Raw genomic sequence first — 17,050 nt, 5'->3', positions numbered from 1 at the left:
AAAAAATTATTTTTTGCATCCAGTTCCTTTGTAACCACATCATCGTATCCAATTAAATTTGTCAGACAAGACTTTCCCTTAAAAAACCCATGGTGTGTCTGAATTATTGCTGCAGTCTTGTCTAGATGATCCTGCAATGCATCTTTAACCAGTGACTTCATTATTTTACCCGGAACAGAAGTTAACCTAACTGGTCTGTAATTACTTGTGTCACCCTTCAATCTCCCTTTGTGAATTGGGGATGCATTTGTACATCTCCATTCTGTGGAGACATCCTGAGTCCAATTATCCTGCAATCATCCTTTTCTGATTTAAATTTACATTCCGTTGTATGTGTCATCGAAGAAAGAGTAGGGATGCCATCAGCTTTTGTTTATTCAATCCAATTAAAGCCTGAAATGCTTCAATTAGATCTTGCAAATGCTTAGTTTACACATGTTGAATTTGCAGAACAAGTCTTTCTTAGCAAAAGTATCCTTTTGCACTGTAAACTAATTTTGTTGATTTTCTCTAGACCCAGTCTAACATATCTACATCCTTCCTAAAGTGAGGCTTCCAAACACATATGCAATACTTAAGCTGCAGCCTAACCATTAACAAGATAATCACCTTTTCTCAGTGGGAAAATTCCTATATATCATCCTGTCTGCACTACCCAGAGAACTTAATGTTTCACTAAAAAATTAATCCTAGGTATTTTTCATTCTTTACTACTGTGAATGTAGTACCATCAATTGGTACATTATTCTGAGATTACTGCTAATCAAATGCAGTAACTTGAATTCATCAATGTTAAATCTTAATTTCTCTATTCAGCTCATATGCCTTATTTATCCAGATCTAGCCTGGTTACTGAAGATTTCTCAAATGAATTAATGTAAGCAATTTTGACATTGAAAACATCTCTAGTGGGGTTAGTTGGTACAAAAGTGTACGATATAAGAGACAGATATACTGTGAGTTCCATCATTATGGAAAAAAATTTTACTTTTGAAAGTATATATGAAAACACTTGTAAACATTAACAGTCTCATACCATTATGCTGCCTAGAACCATTTGGTGTCAACATTGAATGGTTTTGTATAACATGTGTATCCTACTCATTTACCTCAATTGGATCTGGTGACAGAGCATTTGATTTCACCGCAACTACCATTTGTGCAGATTTGTCTTTTGTAGTATGAACATGGACAATATGACATTATCGGACAAGTTATAAATATACTGGTTGATAGATAGGGCGCCTCCGTAGCCAGGTGAGCAGGAGCGGCAGTGCTTACCACACGCTTCTTGATTAGACCGGGGTTCAAGCCCGTGACCACCAAATACAGAGGATGTGGAAAGGTCAGGGAATGACCACCACATATCCCCAGAGCAATATGGCCTTAGTTGCTAATGCTCCTAAAAAAAAAAAAAAAACCAATGTAGATACAAGGGCTCATCAATTGCCTGGAGAATTATATAATGATTATGCCATCAATGTACACATTAAAAGAAAATTTGTACATAAATCTTATCTAGAAGGGTGTGTCCAAAAAAAATAAAAAAAAAAAGTAAAGGCATGGTTATAATATTTGAAAAATTCACCTTTATATAAATATTATGGTATTTATTGGATTTATCATTGGATAAGTCAACGAATACTACATGCTGTGGAAGCGCTATTGATGGTGTATTCAATCGTGAATTCAAATTTGTTGAATCAAAAAATATGTATTTTAGTTATCATAGCCCAATAATTTCTGTAGCTGTAATACAGTCTAATGAATAAATGACTGTTTCAAAAAAAGAGAAAAAAGTCTATTTTTATTTATTACAATAATCATGGTGTCATATCTAAATGCCTGCCAGATTATGTACCTGGTACATAATTAATTATAAATATATTTCAAAACCCTCGTGTAAATTTAACTTACTTTAAAACGATTATGTTTTTTTTTTTTAGTCTTTCTTGGTCGTTAGGGGCATCCAGAGCTGGTTCGGTTTCTACAAATAGGCCATACAGAGTATTTGGCTGTTTTCTGATTACTGTGGTTCCCCAAAACTTTATTTTGAGTTATTTTTCTGTTCTTTTTGGAGAGTGAGCGTTGGCATTTGTTATGGGGATTTATGCATAGGTATGGAGACCTTGTGGCACTACTTTAATTTTCTTTTTTGTATTGTTCAATTTGTTTGTTTAATTATAATTTGGTTGTAGAGAGCTATACAGGTGGCCCAACCATATTGTCAGACTAGGCAGTTGCCTAGGGTGCCAAAACCCTTCAGCATTGACTACCCTTGGATTTCGCAGAGGGGGCACTGACTACATAATTTGCCTAGGGCAGTTGCTGTTAGCTAATCCAGGTTAATTTCTGGGTAATGGTAGTGCCTTGCAAGTATAGCTGATTGCCATTGTTGTTGATATGATGATTAACGACACAAGGGCTACATGAGGCCAAATTGTGTCTGTCATAGTTTATTTAATATATTATAGCTAATTAATTATATTGATGTGTATAAGCCAATGTGTATAAGCACTTCAGATATATTAAGAGTTCTATATTTGCACGATTTCCAAGGAAATTGGATAGAAGCTGAGCTTGGTTCAATCTGCTGAATGACTGGCAGATGGATGAGTAAAGCGGACAGTCTACCAGGAAGTGATGGACTGTGAGTTTAGTGTGACAGGATGTGAACTGGGGTGGATTTTCTCCTAATAAGAAAAATAGGTGTGTAAGATGAGTGTGCTCAATTCTCAGTCTTGTCTGCCAATACCACTTCTCGTCTGTTCCATCTAAACATGGAGAGCCACAACTGTGGATCTTGTTTTATCTGGTAAAGTTTGTTGGTGGTATTACTTTGCCAGATTTATGACCAGGTATGGTAACTTTCCTTGTTTATTATAAGCTTATAATCCATATAAGGAATTTGAAGTTGTGAAAATGTGGGAATAGGTTGTTTAGTGGCAAGATCGGCACTCTCACTTACAGAATGTCTCAGCATCCAACAAAATGTTAGATTGGATTCACTGCAGGAGAGTAACTGATAGTGAATGGTTTTCAGTGTAGAATGAGAGAAGAAATTTTCCTTTATGGCAAAGACCACATTGAGAGAGTTAGTGTAGATTAGAGCATGTGAAATGGAAATTTCAACAATCTGCTCAAGTGCTAGCTTTATAGCATGTAGTTTAGCAGTAAAGATACTGCCGTTTCCCAATTTTAAACCAGCAATGGGGGGGGGAGGAAACTCATTTTCCGATTTTAAACTGATGCCGAGATGGCATTCACTCTACCTGCATTCATTCGCATCTTCAGAATCTTTAGAAAAGGGTACCTTGTGTTTTCATATATTCTACTGCAAACCTGTAGGCTTTAGTCAGTGGAAAGACAGCATTCACTGTAATGCAAACCATTGGGAGTTAGCAGCCTGTCAGAGCTAAACTTGCCTATCATTGCTTTTTGCAAAGATTCACGGAAGGTACCCACTTGTACAGTTTAAATTGTTTCTGAATTGATTTTGAGAGCAGAGTTGCATTTAAGGTAGACACTCAGGGAGCTTGTTTGTTTGTTATTTGGTTTTTAGGAGCATTAGCAACTAAGGCCATATTGCTCCGAAGATATGCGGTGGTCATTCCCTGACCTTTCCGCATTCTCCGTATTTGGTGGTCACAGGCTCGAACCCCGGTCTAATCAAGAAGCGTGTGCTACGCACTGCTGCTCCTGCCCACCTGGCTACGGAGGCGTCCTCGGGGAGCAGGATCTTCTTCTTCTTCTTCCTCTTTCTTGTACATTTTGGAGAAAGAAATGTTTGCATTTTTATTTTAACATGAAATGCCTTCTTTTCCATGTTTTATAAGAAAATTATGTCCCAACAGAGATGTGAATTATGTGTTGTAGAGAATATGTTGTCATGTCATATCATATGCCTTTGCTAGATTTAAAAAAAAAAAAAACATGGAGACCATATATGAATCAATCTCAAAATGCATCTTTAATCTCTGCTTTTGCACAATTGTCTGATGTGGAGGATCTCTTATGCTAGAATCTGCTACGTGTCTTGGCAAACCAACTATTAGATTCTAGTGGCCACAAACCAACTATTAGATTCTAGGGAAAAAGTCATATAACATTTATATATGACTTTTTCACCACTTTGTTTAGACAGCTTATAAGTGCCATGGATCTGCAGTTGTTAGTGATACAACTTTGCTAGCAATTCCAAAGAGGTGATTATCCCATCGTATTCTATTCATCGTAAGCAATAGTTAAACTACATCTTGAATACTGCATACAGGTTGGCAACCTCATTTTAGGAAGAACATAGATCTGTTGGAAAGGGTGCACAGCAACTTGTTTGGTTTGGGTACCTTTGTACCCAAACCAAACAAGTTTAGTTTGGGTACAAAGATTATACTTATACCAGGAAAGACTGGAGTTCTTGAAACTAGACATCTGTGTGAATGTCTAGTGACATTCAGATATAGTTTTACTAAAAGGGTGCAAGTAAGAGCAATAAGATCAGTTGGCATACAAAAGAAGTCAGGAATTCAAGTCCAATGGCAGCAAGTTTTTTCTGACTCCTCAACCCATTTTCAGTGAGGCCTCCGTAGCCGAGTGGGCGGGAGTTCAGTAGCACACGCTCTTTGAGTAGACCGGGGTTCAAGCCCCTGACTACTGAATACGGTCCAGTGCCAACCCGCACTGGACCAGCGTGGCAGATTATGGTCCATTTTCCTCAGCATGAATTGTTGAGGAGGCTTCCATCCTGCAGTGGGTTGATAATGGCTGCACTTTATTTTACTTTTTTTTACATTCACAATAATGTTTTATTTTGGTAAAGAATAAGCAACTGCTTGCAGCAGGTACAAAGGGAAGAATATTAAGCAAGGCTAGATCAAAGAAAAAATATATCAATACACAAATTAAATTAGGGTCATTTTTTGTAATTTTTATTATTTTATTTTGAAAAGAAACTTTTGTATTTTTATTAGTACTGTTAATTATAACAATACAGTAAATCCTTGCTAATCTGGTTAGAGTTAATCCGGATCAAATTATGTAAATTCTATTCACAGTTCAGTACTTTGAAAGACACATGGGATTTAGGAAGGCAGATGAGTAACTCTCACTGCACACTGATTGACTGTGCAGAGAGAGAGAGAGAGATGGAACATACATTACATTGTCTTCCGTGTTGTTCAATATCGTTGTTGACTCTGAGTTGGACGGATGCTATTGCTTATATTGCTTCATTTGCGTACTTCTTTATATGTATACAGTTAGTTAACATATTTTCTATAATTATGAGTTTTAAAGAATTAAAAAGTGAAATAAAAAGAAAACACTTTAACTTGAAAATAGTATTGGCCAACAGGCTGTGTGAGATATTAAAAAATAAAAAGAATCTATAAAGGCATCCCTTTAAAATTTGATGTGGGGAGTGATAAAAGCAGTGTATTAAATAGAGACATTAAAAAAGCCAAAAGAAATGTTTCTGGAAGAAGCTGTATTTAAGTGGTATTCACAGCAACAATCAATCAAGTTATGTTGGTGTGCGATGGCAGCATCTCCTGATAAATGTATAAAAAGACAAAAAACAACATAAAAACTATTGTCTTTTTATAGTTTTTAAATAAAGGTTCTGCAGTGATTTTCTTTTATTTATTTTCATCAGCACTGCCTATATCATTAAATTTTCCATTTACTTGTGTTTTAAGTTTTTTTTTTTTTTTGTCTTTTAGGGCTATCTTTTGCTTCACTAATCTGGATGACCTCTTCCCACAGTTACTCCGGATTAGCGAGGGTTTACTGTATTAATAAAAATATTTCTCTGTATTAACAGAGAAAAATAGCTAATTTATTTATTTATTTTTAATTTGGTATAGTATTAGAGCAAATAACATTTTCATGCACATGCAATAGAGAAATGCTAAATTGACAAAAGAAAAATTTATCAAAACTGTACCTTTTTATATTCATCCAATTCCATTTTAGCCTTTTCAGCTACACTGTATATAGAAGGATGCTATATAAGATAACATTTATTTAGTATCATTGTAATTTATTGAATATTACTACAAAATTTCATTGAAAATTTCAATGGTCAAGTAAAAATGCCATTTTAGAATTATTAAACCTTCAAGCAGGCATGAGAAATATTATCTTTAATAAAAACAGTCTTATTATTCAAAAAAAATATTCTTCAACACTTGAGTGAGGTCTATAAGACTCGTAAGGCTCTGAGAAGGGATAGTAAATGAATGAATGAAGGTGAAATTTTTACTGTTATAAATGATTCCAGAACTTAAATTTCAGAGGAAGAGGTTTAGACTGGATGTAGGAAGCTTTCATTCAAACAGCGAGTTATTAATTACTGGAATAAGTTAGCTTTGTGGGTGATTGAGGCTGATGGTGAAAAGAAATTAAAAGGCTAGATTGACAGTTACCTATGTGAGGAGGAAAACACATAGGTAGTTTATTTTATTTACTTAAATATTTTATTTTTTTTATTATTTTTATATTTGGTAGGCGGTGCAGCAAATGCCTGAGGCTTCAATTGCACTATGTGGCTAATATCTCATTTTAAATGCTTAATGCCTCAAAGTGAGCATAATGAAAGCTCTACGGCAATCAATATAGAAATAGGCATGTGGCACACTTTGTAACACAAATGCAGCTGTGACTCATTTATTTTTTATATATTTTCTAATTAAAAAATAATTAATGATGCAGAATGAAAGTGAATAGCATAATGGAGGAATACTAAAATTCATAATATAATTTTAATAGATATTTAAATTTTAAATGATCAAGTTTTCTTTTCTAGTACACAAATACACTAGGTGTCTATTGGAAGATTGAAAAGAAAGTTTTTCAGAAGTAAATAATTATACAGGGTGTTTCAAAAGTGATGGTCAATAATTTAAAGGTGAACTGTACAGATTACAATATGCAAAAAAAAGCCTAGTAAATATAGGTCCTTAAGTGAATCGTTTTCAAGATATTGCACATTTCTAGTTGGGATCCACTACTGACAAGGTGAACTGTACAGAGTTGGGATACACAACTGACTTGTCTGTTTAGGTAATGTTATACTCATTCTCTCCCTTTCCTCCTCTCTCAGTGCTTTGAGACGTAGCAGGCATACTAGTACTTGTCAAAGGATAGTCAATGTGGAAAGAGGTTACAGCAATGAAGAGTATATGGACATGCACTTCATGTGTGGTAAAGCCAATGGCAGTGCACCTGGTACAAATGTATGCATGTTTGTACCAAGAAGCATTTCTCTGCCAAAGGCAGCCCAACAGGCACACATTCATCAGGGTACGTCAATGCCTTAGAGAACATGGGCACTTTGCATTTGGAGTACGAGCAGGTAGGCCCAGAAGCATAACACCTGATGTTGAGGAAAGGGTAGAACAAAATCCAGGAATTTCGACAGGGAGGGTTGCTCTGCAAGAGTCATAGCAGTGTGTGGCAAATTTTACATCACGAATTACTGTACCCCTACCATATCCAGCGTGTACAAGGTCTCAGCAATACACTACTACCTTCCCAGAGTGAACTTCTGCCAATGGATGCAACCCCCAATTTTTAAACAACACCTTGTTCACTGAAAGTGATAAAAAAATGAAAGTGATAAAGCCCAAGAAACCTATAGGTAAAAAGAAATCAAAAGAAGCAAAAATTAGTCAAGAAAAACTTGTCATGATGAACTGAAGATGAAAAATGAAGAGCAAGATAAACACTGACAAGGAGAAAATTGAGTACACTGAGTTATGCAAAGCTATTAGAAAGACACTCAGAGAGGACATAAGATTTAACACAAGAAAAGTAGAACAAGCATTAACGGAAAACAAAGGACTGAAATCAGCAGCCATGAGCAGTAATACAGAAAGACAAATGATACTGAAAATGAAGAATAGTGAATTTGTATTTATAAATAGCAGAGAAGGCATAATTCAAATAGCAGAAAACTACCATAGAGAATTATACAAGGAGCGAGGGAATGATGCCAGCAGTGGGGAAGATGGATCGTATATTAGTAACACATATGACACACCCGATAGAACATGTGTTGAAGAAAATGAAGAATCAGAAAGCCCCGGGGGAAGATGAAGTTGTAGAGTTGTTAAAACTGGGAGGAAGAGATATGGCACAAAAACTGGCAAGACTCTTCACAAAATGCATTAGAAAAGATGTAATGCCTAAGGAGTGGAATAACGCAATCATAGTTTTTCTGCATAAGAAAGGAGATAAATTGGAAATTATATACCAATTAGCTTGTTATCCCACATCTACAAGTTGTTCACAAGGGTCATTACTAACAGATTAGAAAGAATACTTGATGAGAATCAACCGAAAGAGCAAGCTGGCTGTAGGACAGGATTCTCAACTATGGATCACCTTCACATAGTATCACAGCTAATGGAGAAAGCAAATGAATATAAAACACCATTATGCCTGGCATTTGTGGATTATGAAAAGGCATTTGACTCCATACAGCATAAGGCAATGTTTCGGGCACTGGAAAGACAAGGCATAGATACCCCATATATTATGATTTTGAAGAAAATATATGAGAATGCTACCTCCTTTATTAGACTAGACAAAGACAGTAGCAAATTTAAAATTGAGAAAGGAGTTCGACAAGGAGACACAATATCTCTGAGGTTGTTTACTGCTGCCCTTGAGGAAGCTTTCAGAAGATTAGACTGGTCGCAGAAAGGAGTCAATGTGAACGGAGAGTACCTAAACCATTTACGATTTGCAGATGACATTGTGGTCATAAGCCACGATCCCAAAGAATTAGAGGAAAATCTTAATCAGTTATGCACAGTTAGTAAGAATTTTGGACTAAAGATGAATTTGGCTAAAATAAAAGTAATGATGAACAAGTATGCCATAGAAAGGGATATAATGATTGAAGGAGAAGTAATTGAAAATGTGGAGTCATACACTTATCTAGGAAAGTCATCAACCGTAATAATGATAAATGGCTGGAAGTCAAGATAAGAATAAATTTTGGATGGATAGCATTCAGGAAATATAGTCACATACTGAGGAGCAATATCCCAATTTGTCTGAAACGTAAAATAATGAACTAATTTATACTACCCACCATGACTTATGGAAGTGAAACTTGGGTACTCACCAAAAGAATGGAAGAGAAGCTGAGAACTACACAGCGAAGAATGGAATGAATTATATTGGGAATCAGACTGTTAGATAAGAAGAGAAACACATGGATTAGGCACCAAACTCAAGTAAAGGACATTCTTATCAAAACTAAAGAACTAAAATGGTCTTGGGCAGGACACATAGCTTGAAGACGTGATGACAGATGGACTAAGAGAATAACAGAATGGTACCCAAGAGGAGCTAGAATAAAACCTGGAAGACAATGATGGAGATGGACAGATGAAATTCACGAGTTTGTGGGTAGTAAATGGATGGCCATTGCACAAAACAGAAGGAACTGGAAAGTTGCTGGAGAGGTCTTCATCCTGCAGTGGATTGAAAATGGCTGATGATGATGATTTTGTTTACTGACAAAGCTGAGTTTACTCGCGATGGTATTTTTAATTTTCATAACTGTCACATTTGGTCTGACGAAAATCCTAATGCAATTCATGAGTCACGACATCAGTAATGTTTCTCATTGAATGTCTAGGCAGGACTACTACCAAACAGGCTAACAGGAGAGCTATACCTTCAGTTCTTGCAGAATGTTCTTCCAGACCTCCTTGATGATGATAATGTTCCACTTTAGCAATGTCAGAACATGTGGTTTATGCATGATGGTGTACCGGCACATTTTGCTCGAGTTGTGACTTGGTATCTAACTAGAAGGTATGGTCAACGGTGGATAGGTAGAGGTGGGCCTGTAATTTGGCCTCCCAGATCACCAGACTTAAAGCCTATGGATTTTTGTATCTGGGGGTCATGTAAAAAGCTTGGTGTACACTTCTGACATTAACACAGTTGAGGAATTGCAACATTGGGTTGAAGAAGCCTTTCAGCAAATCAGAAATGACCCAGGAATGCCTGAGAGGATTCACAACTTAATGCAGAGAAGACTACAAAGCTGCATACGGATGCAAGGACAGCATTTTGAACACCTTTTGTAACATCTGTAAGAGGCGGCCATTTGGCCGACATTATATTCCACAAATAATTTCAAGGTACAAATAAAGCATTTACGTTAAAATATTTATTGTTTTGTCTTTATTATAGAAATTATTTGAAATGAAAGTTGTAAAGTTAATTTTTGGCCAACCTGTATATAAAATAAAATTGAATTGATTACAATATGGTATTCATAATGTCAGTGATCAGTGGTTTAGCACATTTGCTGCCTTTATACATAAAATGGCACTAGCAGTGATGCTCTGCAATGCATATTTGTATTCAAAATGCACCCCAAGTGTTGTGCCATAATGCATACAAGCAGTTAACCAATGAGTGCCATAAAATTACTTTTATGGCACTTATTGGTTATTTCAAAACTCACATGATATTAACAAATACTCAGTATTGGAACTCCGCACACTTTGCAGTAATGCTTGGCTTTTATATTATAGACTTGGCACTCAGTTTTATTTGTTCTTTGCTTGTATTGATTTTAGTTTATATACACAAATAACCTTTTTATAAAATTTTAAGATTTGTTCTGATTTACAGCTCAGCACAAAAGTAAGTGTTTGCATTTAGCAATGACTTCCACATTTAATTTTTAACCATCACGTATGAATTTTTGGGATGCTGCGGCTATCAGAATGGTAATTTTTTCAAAATTCCGAAAATTACAGCACATTGAACAGGGTCTCTCGCATTAAGGTGGCAGTGAACATGTTTCAGTCAGTAAACCACAGCTGTGAGGTGTTCTGTTCTAACACTACAAGCAGAGCCACAGTTAAAAAGTTCATTTGGTACTTTGTAAGGTCTGAGCTTAAATTTCTATTGAGTGCAATTAACACTTGCCTGATAGTGGGAACCAACAATAAAATTAACATATACTTGGAAACGTATTGCATTTTGTTGTTAATGTTAATCAACTTGCATTTTATACACTTCTTTTACAAACAATTCCTGAAGTTACAGACTGCTCCATTAAAAGGCATTCTTCAGTACTGCACATCCTATAGCTTGCATGGTTTGAAGTTCGGTGTCAAAAATAGCTATTTTGTTTATTATTGACATTTTGGCGTAGTCTGAGCAAGAGGATAAATACCATGAGCATTGAACGTGCACAATTCATTCAAAGCCTTAATCACCTCACCTCGCAGGTGCCTAGTCTACAGATGCTGCAATCTGTAGAAATGAAATCTTTCTTTTTAAAGTACTCTTTTGTTCTGCTCACAAATCTCATTACCCCTTCTCTGTACTTGTTCCAGCAGCTCTACACCTTTCCAAAAATGAGGCCTCCAGACCTGTAGGCAGTACTATAGATGTGGCCTGACCATTGCCTTATACAATGGGATAATCACCTCCTTATCCCCGCTAGCAAAATTCGCACCATGTCTCTGATATCCCAAGAATGTCCGCATTTGATGTCTTGACCAATACTTCAAATTCATTAAATTTATTTACTATGCTCCTAGCATTGGTGTATATGCAAGTATACATGCACCTGTTCTTACTCTTTGTTACCCTAGCACAGCCCATGTATTAACTTTCCATAACGATTCCCAGCATTCCTTGAAATCCTTGTCACTTTGCTTTCCAGACCGCTGCTCATCCTAATAGAAGAACGTTGATGAAGAAGGGAGCCACAATGCTTATTTTGCATGAAATTTTCGGCTGTGGATATCTGAATAAATTAAGTTGGAAATAGTATAAGCTGATTGTGTCAAAAAACCATTTGAATTTTTGAACAGAAAGCTCTGAAATATCAGTTTAATAAGAAAAGAGAAGCATTTGCCAAATTATCAACTGTTACACTAAAATGCCATTTGCTTGCATTGTTCAAAATTGCATGTAGGCAATTTTGAATGATGCAAGAATACATACTGAACTGAACTGAAAAAAATTCTCATTTGATTGGAGGAACTTTGAATACAGGCTACTACTGATAACAATGAAACAATGTTTGGTGATATTGTTAGGTAAGGACATTACGTGGTGATTTTGCATGAAATTTTTCTTTCTAAATAACCATTGTTATATATCACATGATTTTTTAAGTAAGTTTATTTAGCCCATTGACTAAATGTACTATACGGTTATGTAATGTTTCAGGAACCTTGCTGGTACCCATCATCAGACCATACTTGGCTGTGCTAAATGACAGAGAAACAAATTGTAAAAATTAATTATTAATGTGTTAATACATCCAATTATCTATTACTAGTAAGTTTTAATACAAAATATTACTTATACAATTATTGATATAATTCTTTATACAATTATCTATTACTTGTAAGTTTTTTATATATACAAATGAAAGGTAAAATAAATAACATACTGGCTTACCTGTTAACAGCCTCCTGCATGCTGAATGCCTAAATCTCTTACATTCAGTCGAGGTGCTGTTAACAGCTTATTTATACCTGAATTCTAATTCAGGTATAAATAATTAATTAATTATTTATACTTGATTGGCTGGCCTGATTAATTGGCCAATAACTGGTTGCCAGGTTGCTTATTCTGGAGACCAGTGATTCTTTGTTGCTCAAATGTGTCTCAGGGTTGATGGTTAGCTAAGCCTCACTCCCAAAAGACTGTAAATTCCAGCATTCAAAATAGGTTCACTAAGGGTTCATTCCCAAATGTTAATATGATGACATGATTACTCAGAGCAGTGATTCTCAAACTTGTTCAGATGGCAGAGCACGTGGAAGTCAGGATGCTCTTTGTGGAAAAACCATGAAATATTGATATACTGTACTAATAATTCAATAACTTAAAAATTACTTCCTACAGCAGTAAACATAAAAAAGATCAAAAATAATATGTAGAAAATAACTAACTGTAAGAAAATATTTTTATACCTTTCTTAAACACATGGTATTTCTAATTTCTGTTCTTAACTCTCCAAAGTGATCATGGAACAAACCAAGACTCCAAGTTTCTTTGAAGTATCTGAAAAAAGAATTATAAACAGAAGCTAAAAACACTGTAAAATATCATTAGTTGCAAATAGCAGTTGGGTTAAATATTTTTATTAAAATGAAAATACTTGTCATTAATAGTCATCGCTGTCTTTTTCTTCTCTCCCACCTCACCATTATGTGTAATCTGGTTGCAGTGTGTGTGTGTGGGGGGGGGAGAAAGAGGGAAATCAAAATAAATTATCATGGAGTATATGATGAGAGCCCTGTCGATCAATTCGGCCCTGGAAAGATTGTGCAAGGCTCAAGGGGTAGAATTTTTTTCAGCCTGCTCTGTACTTGTTAACATGAGAGACCTTCTACAGGGATGGGATACACTTAAATAGAAAGGGTGCAAGAATGTTTGCTGATGCTATCGAGGCAGTGTTAGGTGGGTCGGAAAACTGCTAGCTTGGGGGGGGGATACAAGGACTAATAGATTAACAGTAGCCACTGGCAGAGGTGAAAGTGATTCTTGCACTGCTTCTATTGGAATGAGCAGCAGCCTGGAAAATAAGATGCAGGATATTTCAGAGACTGCTGAGAATCATTGGGTTACAAGTAAACACATGGGTTGTGTTAGGGTAGCTAAGAAAAAGAACAGGTGCATGTATACTTGCGTGTACACCAATGCTAGGAGTTTGGTAAATAAATTTGATGAATTTGAGGTATTGCTCAAAGCATCAAAGGTGGATGTTGTTGGGATTTCAGAGACGTGGTGTCACACAGATATAAATAATGCAGAACTGGAATTTCGGGAGTACAACGTCTACAGAAAGGATAGATAGGATAGGAAGGGAGGAGGGGTTATGCTATTAGTTAAGAAACACATAAAATCCAAGGAAGTGAAGCCAGTCGACATCGCTGGACAGTGCAGTGTCGAGTCAGTTTGGTGTGACATAAGCATTGGGAGATCAAAATTGAGAGTAGGAGTATGCTATAGGCCTAATGACTCTGATGAGTATAATAAGAAACTGTACAGGGAAATAGAGTGGGCCAGTAAATCAGAGAGTCTTATAATGGTGGATTTTAATTTCCCAGATATTGACTGGAATTTGTGGGTTGGTCACTCACACACTAGCAAGGCTTTTGTGGATTTATTGGATGATTGTTTTCTAAATCAGCATGTTCGGGAGGCAACTAGAGGGAGCAATACTCTTGATTTGATTATCAGTAGTGATTATTCGTGCATTAAGAATCTGCAGATACAGGAACCACCACCCAGACATGTTTCAAGGCTGAAACATGTCTGGGTGGTGGTACTCACTGAGCCAATAGCCTTGAAACATGTCTGGGTGGTGGTACTCACTGAGAATAAGTAACAATGGTCTTCTCTATTAGTGAAGCATTACTTATTCGAGGTAGTGCAATATCATGGCAACTCGTCGTGAAGGCAGAGCACAATATGAGAAAGAGCAAATGATGCCTACAACAACTACTTTGTAGTTTCTTAAGAGTTGTCTATGGTGTATCTACACACCGATATTATATAGATATTTAAGAATGTATGAACCATGTATATTTGGGAGATTTAATTCTTTTTGCTGTTAAGTTTGTTCAACAAGTTTCACTGTTCATGATGCATTAAATGTAGATGTGTAGGTAATAATAGTTGGAGGGAAAAATATATGAATTGATAAAATTTTTAAATATGCTAAATACACCAAGATATATCCAAAATAACATGGCCTTGGCAGTTCACCCCCCCCCCCCTCAGGTTTCCTCCAGTCATAGCTGGCAGGCAGCAACATTATATGTTAACTACCCTAGATGCCTTCTAGAGCATTACCAATATGTAATTCATCTGCTGGATTATCCAGTGGCTAGCCTAAAATGGCTGTTTTAAAGCTGTCTCCTCAAAATGTTTTAAGAAAAAGTGTTTTCCAGAAAAAGAGTTAATTGTTGGAATAACCTACCACCTAATCTTATAAAACTAGAGTTTATGTAAATTTAAGGAAAGGTGGGAGAGATTTACAGGTGGAATCAGATAACAGGGTATTCTGCTTTATTTTTTATTTATTTAGTTTTAAAGCTAATGCTAAATAAATCTAGCTCCTTTTCATAATTTTGATTTTTCTAATATCAAAATTATACTAAATTTCTTTACTGAAATATGTTCCCTTTCAAATATTCTGTTTCTCTAAAATTTATTAAAAAAATACCCACAATATATATATACAGATGGACAAACCCTAGCCTATCCTAGGATCCCTTGCCACAACAGGGTCATGTAGATCAGTGATTAAGGAGGTCTGGCATATTAAGTAGTATATCTATATGATATAAATCACATATTTTATTTATATCATATGGTCACACTTATTAAAGAATATAACCATATATGTCTTATTGCATCAAGGGATCTTGATGCAGGTGTAGCCATGATAATGAAGATCAAAGGAGACCTCTGCATATTTGAAAATTTTAGGGGATAAAATAAACCACACAGTGATTAGACAAGTAAATAAATGACTACTGAAATGAATTACAGAGTGGACAGTGGACACATATATTCACAACAATTTACAATAATTATATTATATGAGATGCAATCAAAAAGTTGGGAAACTGATGATGTATCTTGAAATGGTAATGACACTGTGAGTTGTGTCTTGCAACACGTTCAGTCTCATCAAAGTGTGATAATGCATAATTGTCTGTTTATATGCAGTCAGACTGAATCACCATGCATTAAATAAAAGTTGTTGTATGTGTTTTGTTGCATTTTAAAATGAGTGATTTTGCTAAATAGTGAATTTGCATCAAATTTTGCTTAAAATTAGGGAAAAGTACAATAGAAACAATTGAAATGTAAAAACAGCTTTCAAAGAAGATGCTATTTGTTGTTCAAAGAGTTAAAGTTTGTGAACCACTTTTCAGTGGTTCACAAACTTTAAAAAGGGCTGCTTGTCTGTTGAAGATGATCCTTGCCCTGGCAGCCTTTCAACTTCAAAAACCACTGATTCAATCACTCTTCATGATCTCTTCAGGAGTGATCAAAATTTAGCTATCTAAAAAGTTGCTACATGAAAGCGGTAATTCTTATGGGACAAGTCAATCAATTTTATCACAATATTTGGAAAAGTGAAGCATTTTAGTGAAGTTTGCACCTAGCATCCTCACTGATGATCACAGGGAGTGGTGATTTCTTGCAAGTCAGGATCTTTATCAACATACTGCTTATGATCCACACCTTGTTTATTCCATAATTACTGTGAAACTCATGGGTGTACAGCTGTGAGTTGGAAACAAAGGGCCAGTCTTCTAAAAGGCCTAAAAATGCAATAAAATGCGAAGATCATACTTATTGCATTTTTGACTCACAGACATTGTTCATTATTAGTTTGTCATGCATGGTCAGAATGGACCAGGAATTACAAAACAGTTCTATGGTGATTGTGCAACCCCCATAGAACTGTTTTCTCAAAACAGTTCTATACGGATTCGGAGAAAACAGTTGGAAAAAGTAGGCTGCAGGCAATTGAAGAAAACAGTCAGAAAAAGTAGGCTGCAGGCAGTTGCTAATTCCATTCAGGAATTTCTTGTGAGACACTTCATCATCGGGATTTCCAATCTGTTGTAGTCACTAAGTTTAGCTCACTGTGACTTTTTTCTTTTTTGTTTCCTAAGCCTCCTTTAAAGGTAACAAATTTCCAATAACTGAGGAAATTATTCAGAATGCAACAGGAGCTACTAGCAATTCCAAAGAAGCCTATCAAGAATATTTCCAGAAGTTGGAGAAGTGTTTGAATTGGTGTATATAGCATCAATAGACTACTCTGAAGAAGATCCATCTGCAGTTGGCAGGCTTTGCCAAATATTAGTTCAGTCCCTGAACTTTATGATCCCATCTTGTACACAAGACTAAGACAAAAGATGAACACAACAAAAGTAATTACCAACACAAAACATCAGCTGTTCTAAAAGCGAAGGGGTGGCTTCTAAACTTCAAAGCACAATTTTAATACTGTTAAAAAAAT

General features: G+C 35.7%; 1 long non-coding RNA gene across 1 annotated transcript in view; it reads right to left on the bottom strand.

The window, feature by feature from the left end:
• LOC150084766 (uncharacterized) overlaps window positions 1–17,050 on the bottom strand; it is a 53,411-nt gene that overhangs the window by 12,502 nt on the left and 23,859 nt on the right. Inside the window, exons 2-3 of the long non-coding RNA XR_016547111.1 lie at window positions 12,972–13,062; window positions 5,945–6,004 (exon numbers count right to left, since the gene is read on the bottom strand). This is a non-coding gene — a long non-coding RNA (uncharacterized LOC150084766). The remainder of the gene's footprint in view (window positions 1–5,944; window positions 6,005–12,971; window positions 13,063–17,050) is intronic.

This window comes from Mastigoproctus giganteus, chromosome 6 (genome assembly GCF_048544385.1).
Source record: "Mastigoproctus giganteus isolate SK-2022 chromosome 6, ASM4854438v1, whole genome shotgun sequence".
Lineage (NCBI taxonomy): Eukaryota > Metazoa > Arthropoda > Arachnida > Uropygi > Thelyphonidae > Mastigoproctus > Mastigoproctus giganteus.
This window is presented reverse-complemented; position numbering and strand designations above follow the sequence as displayed.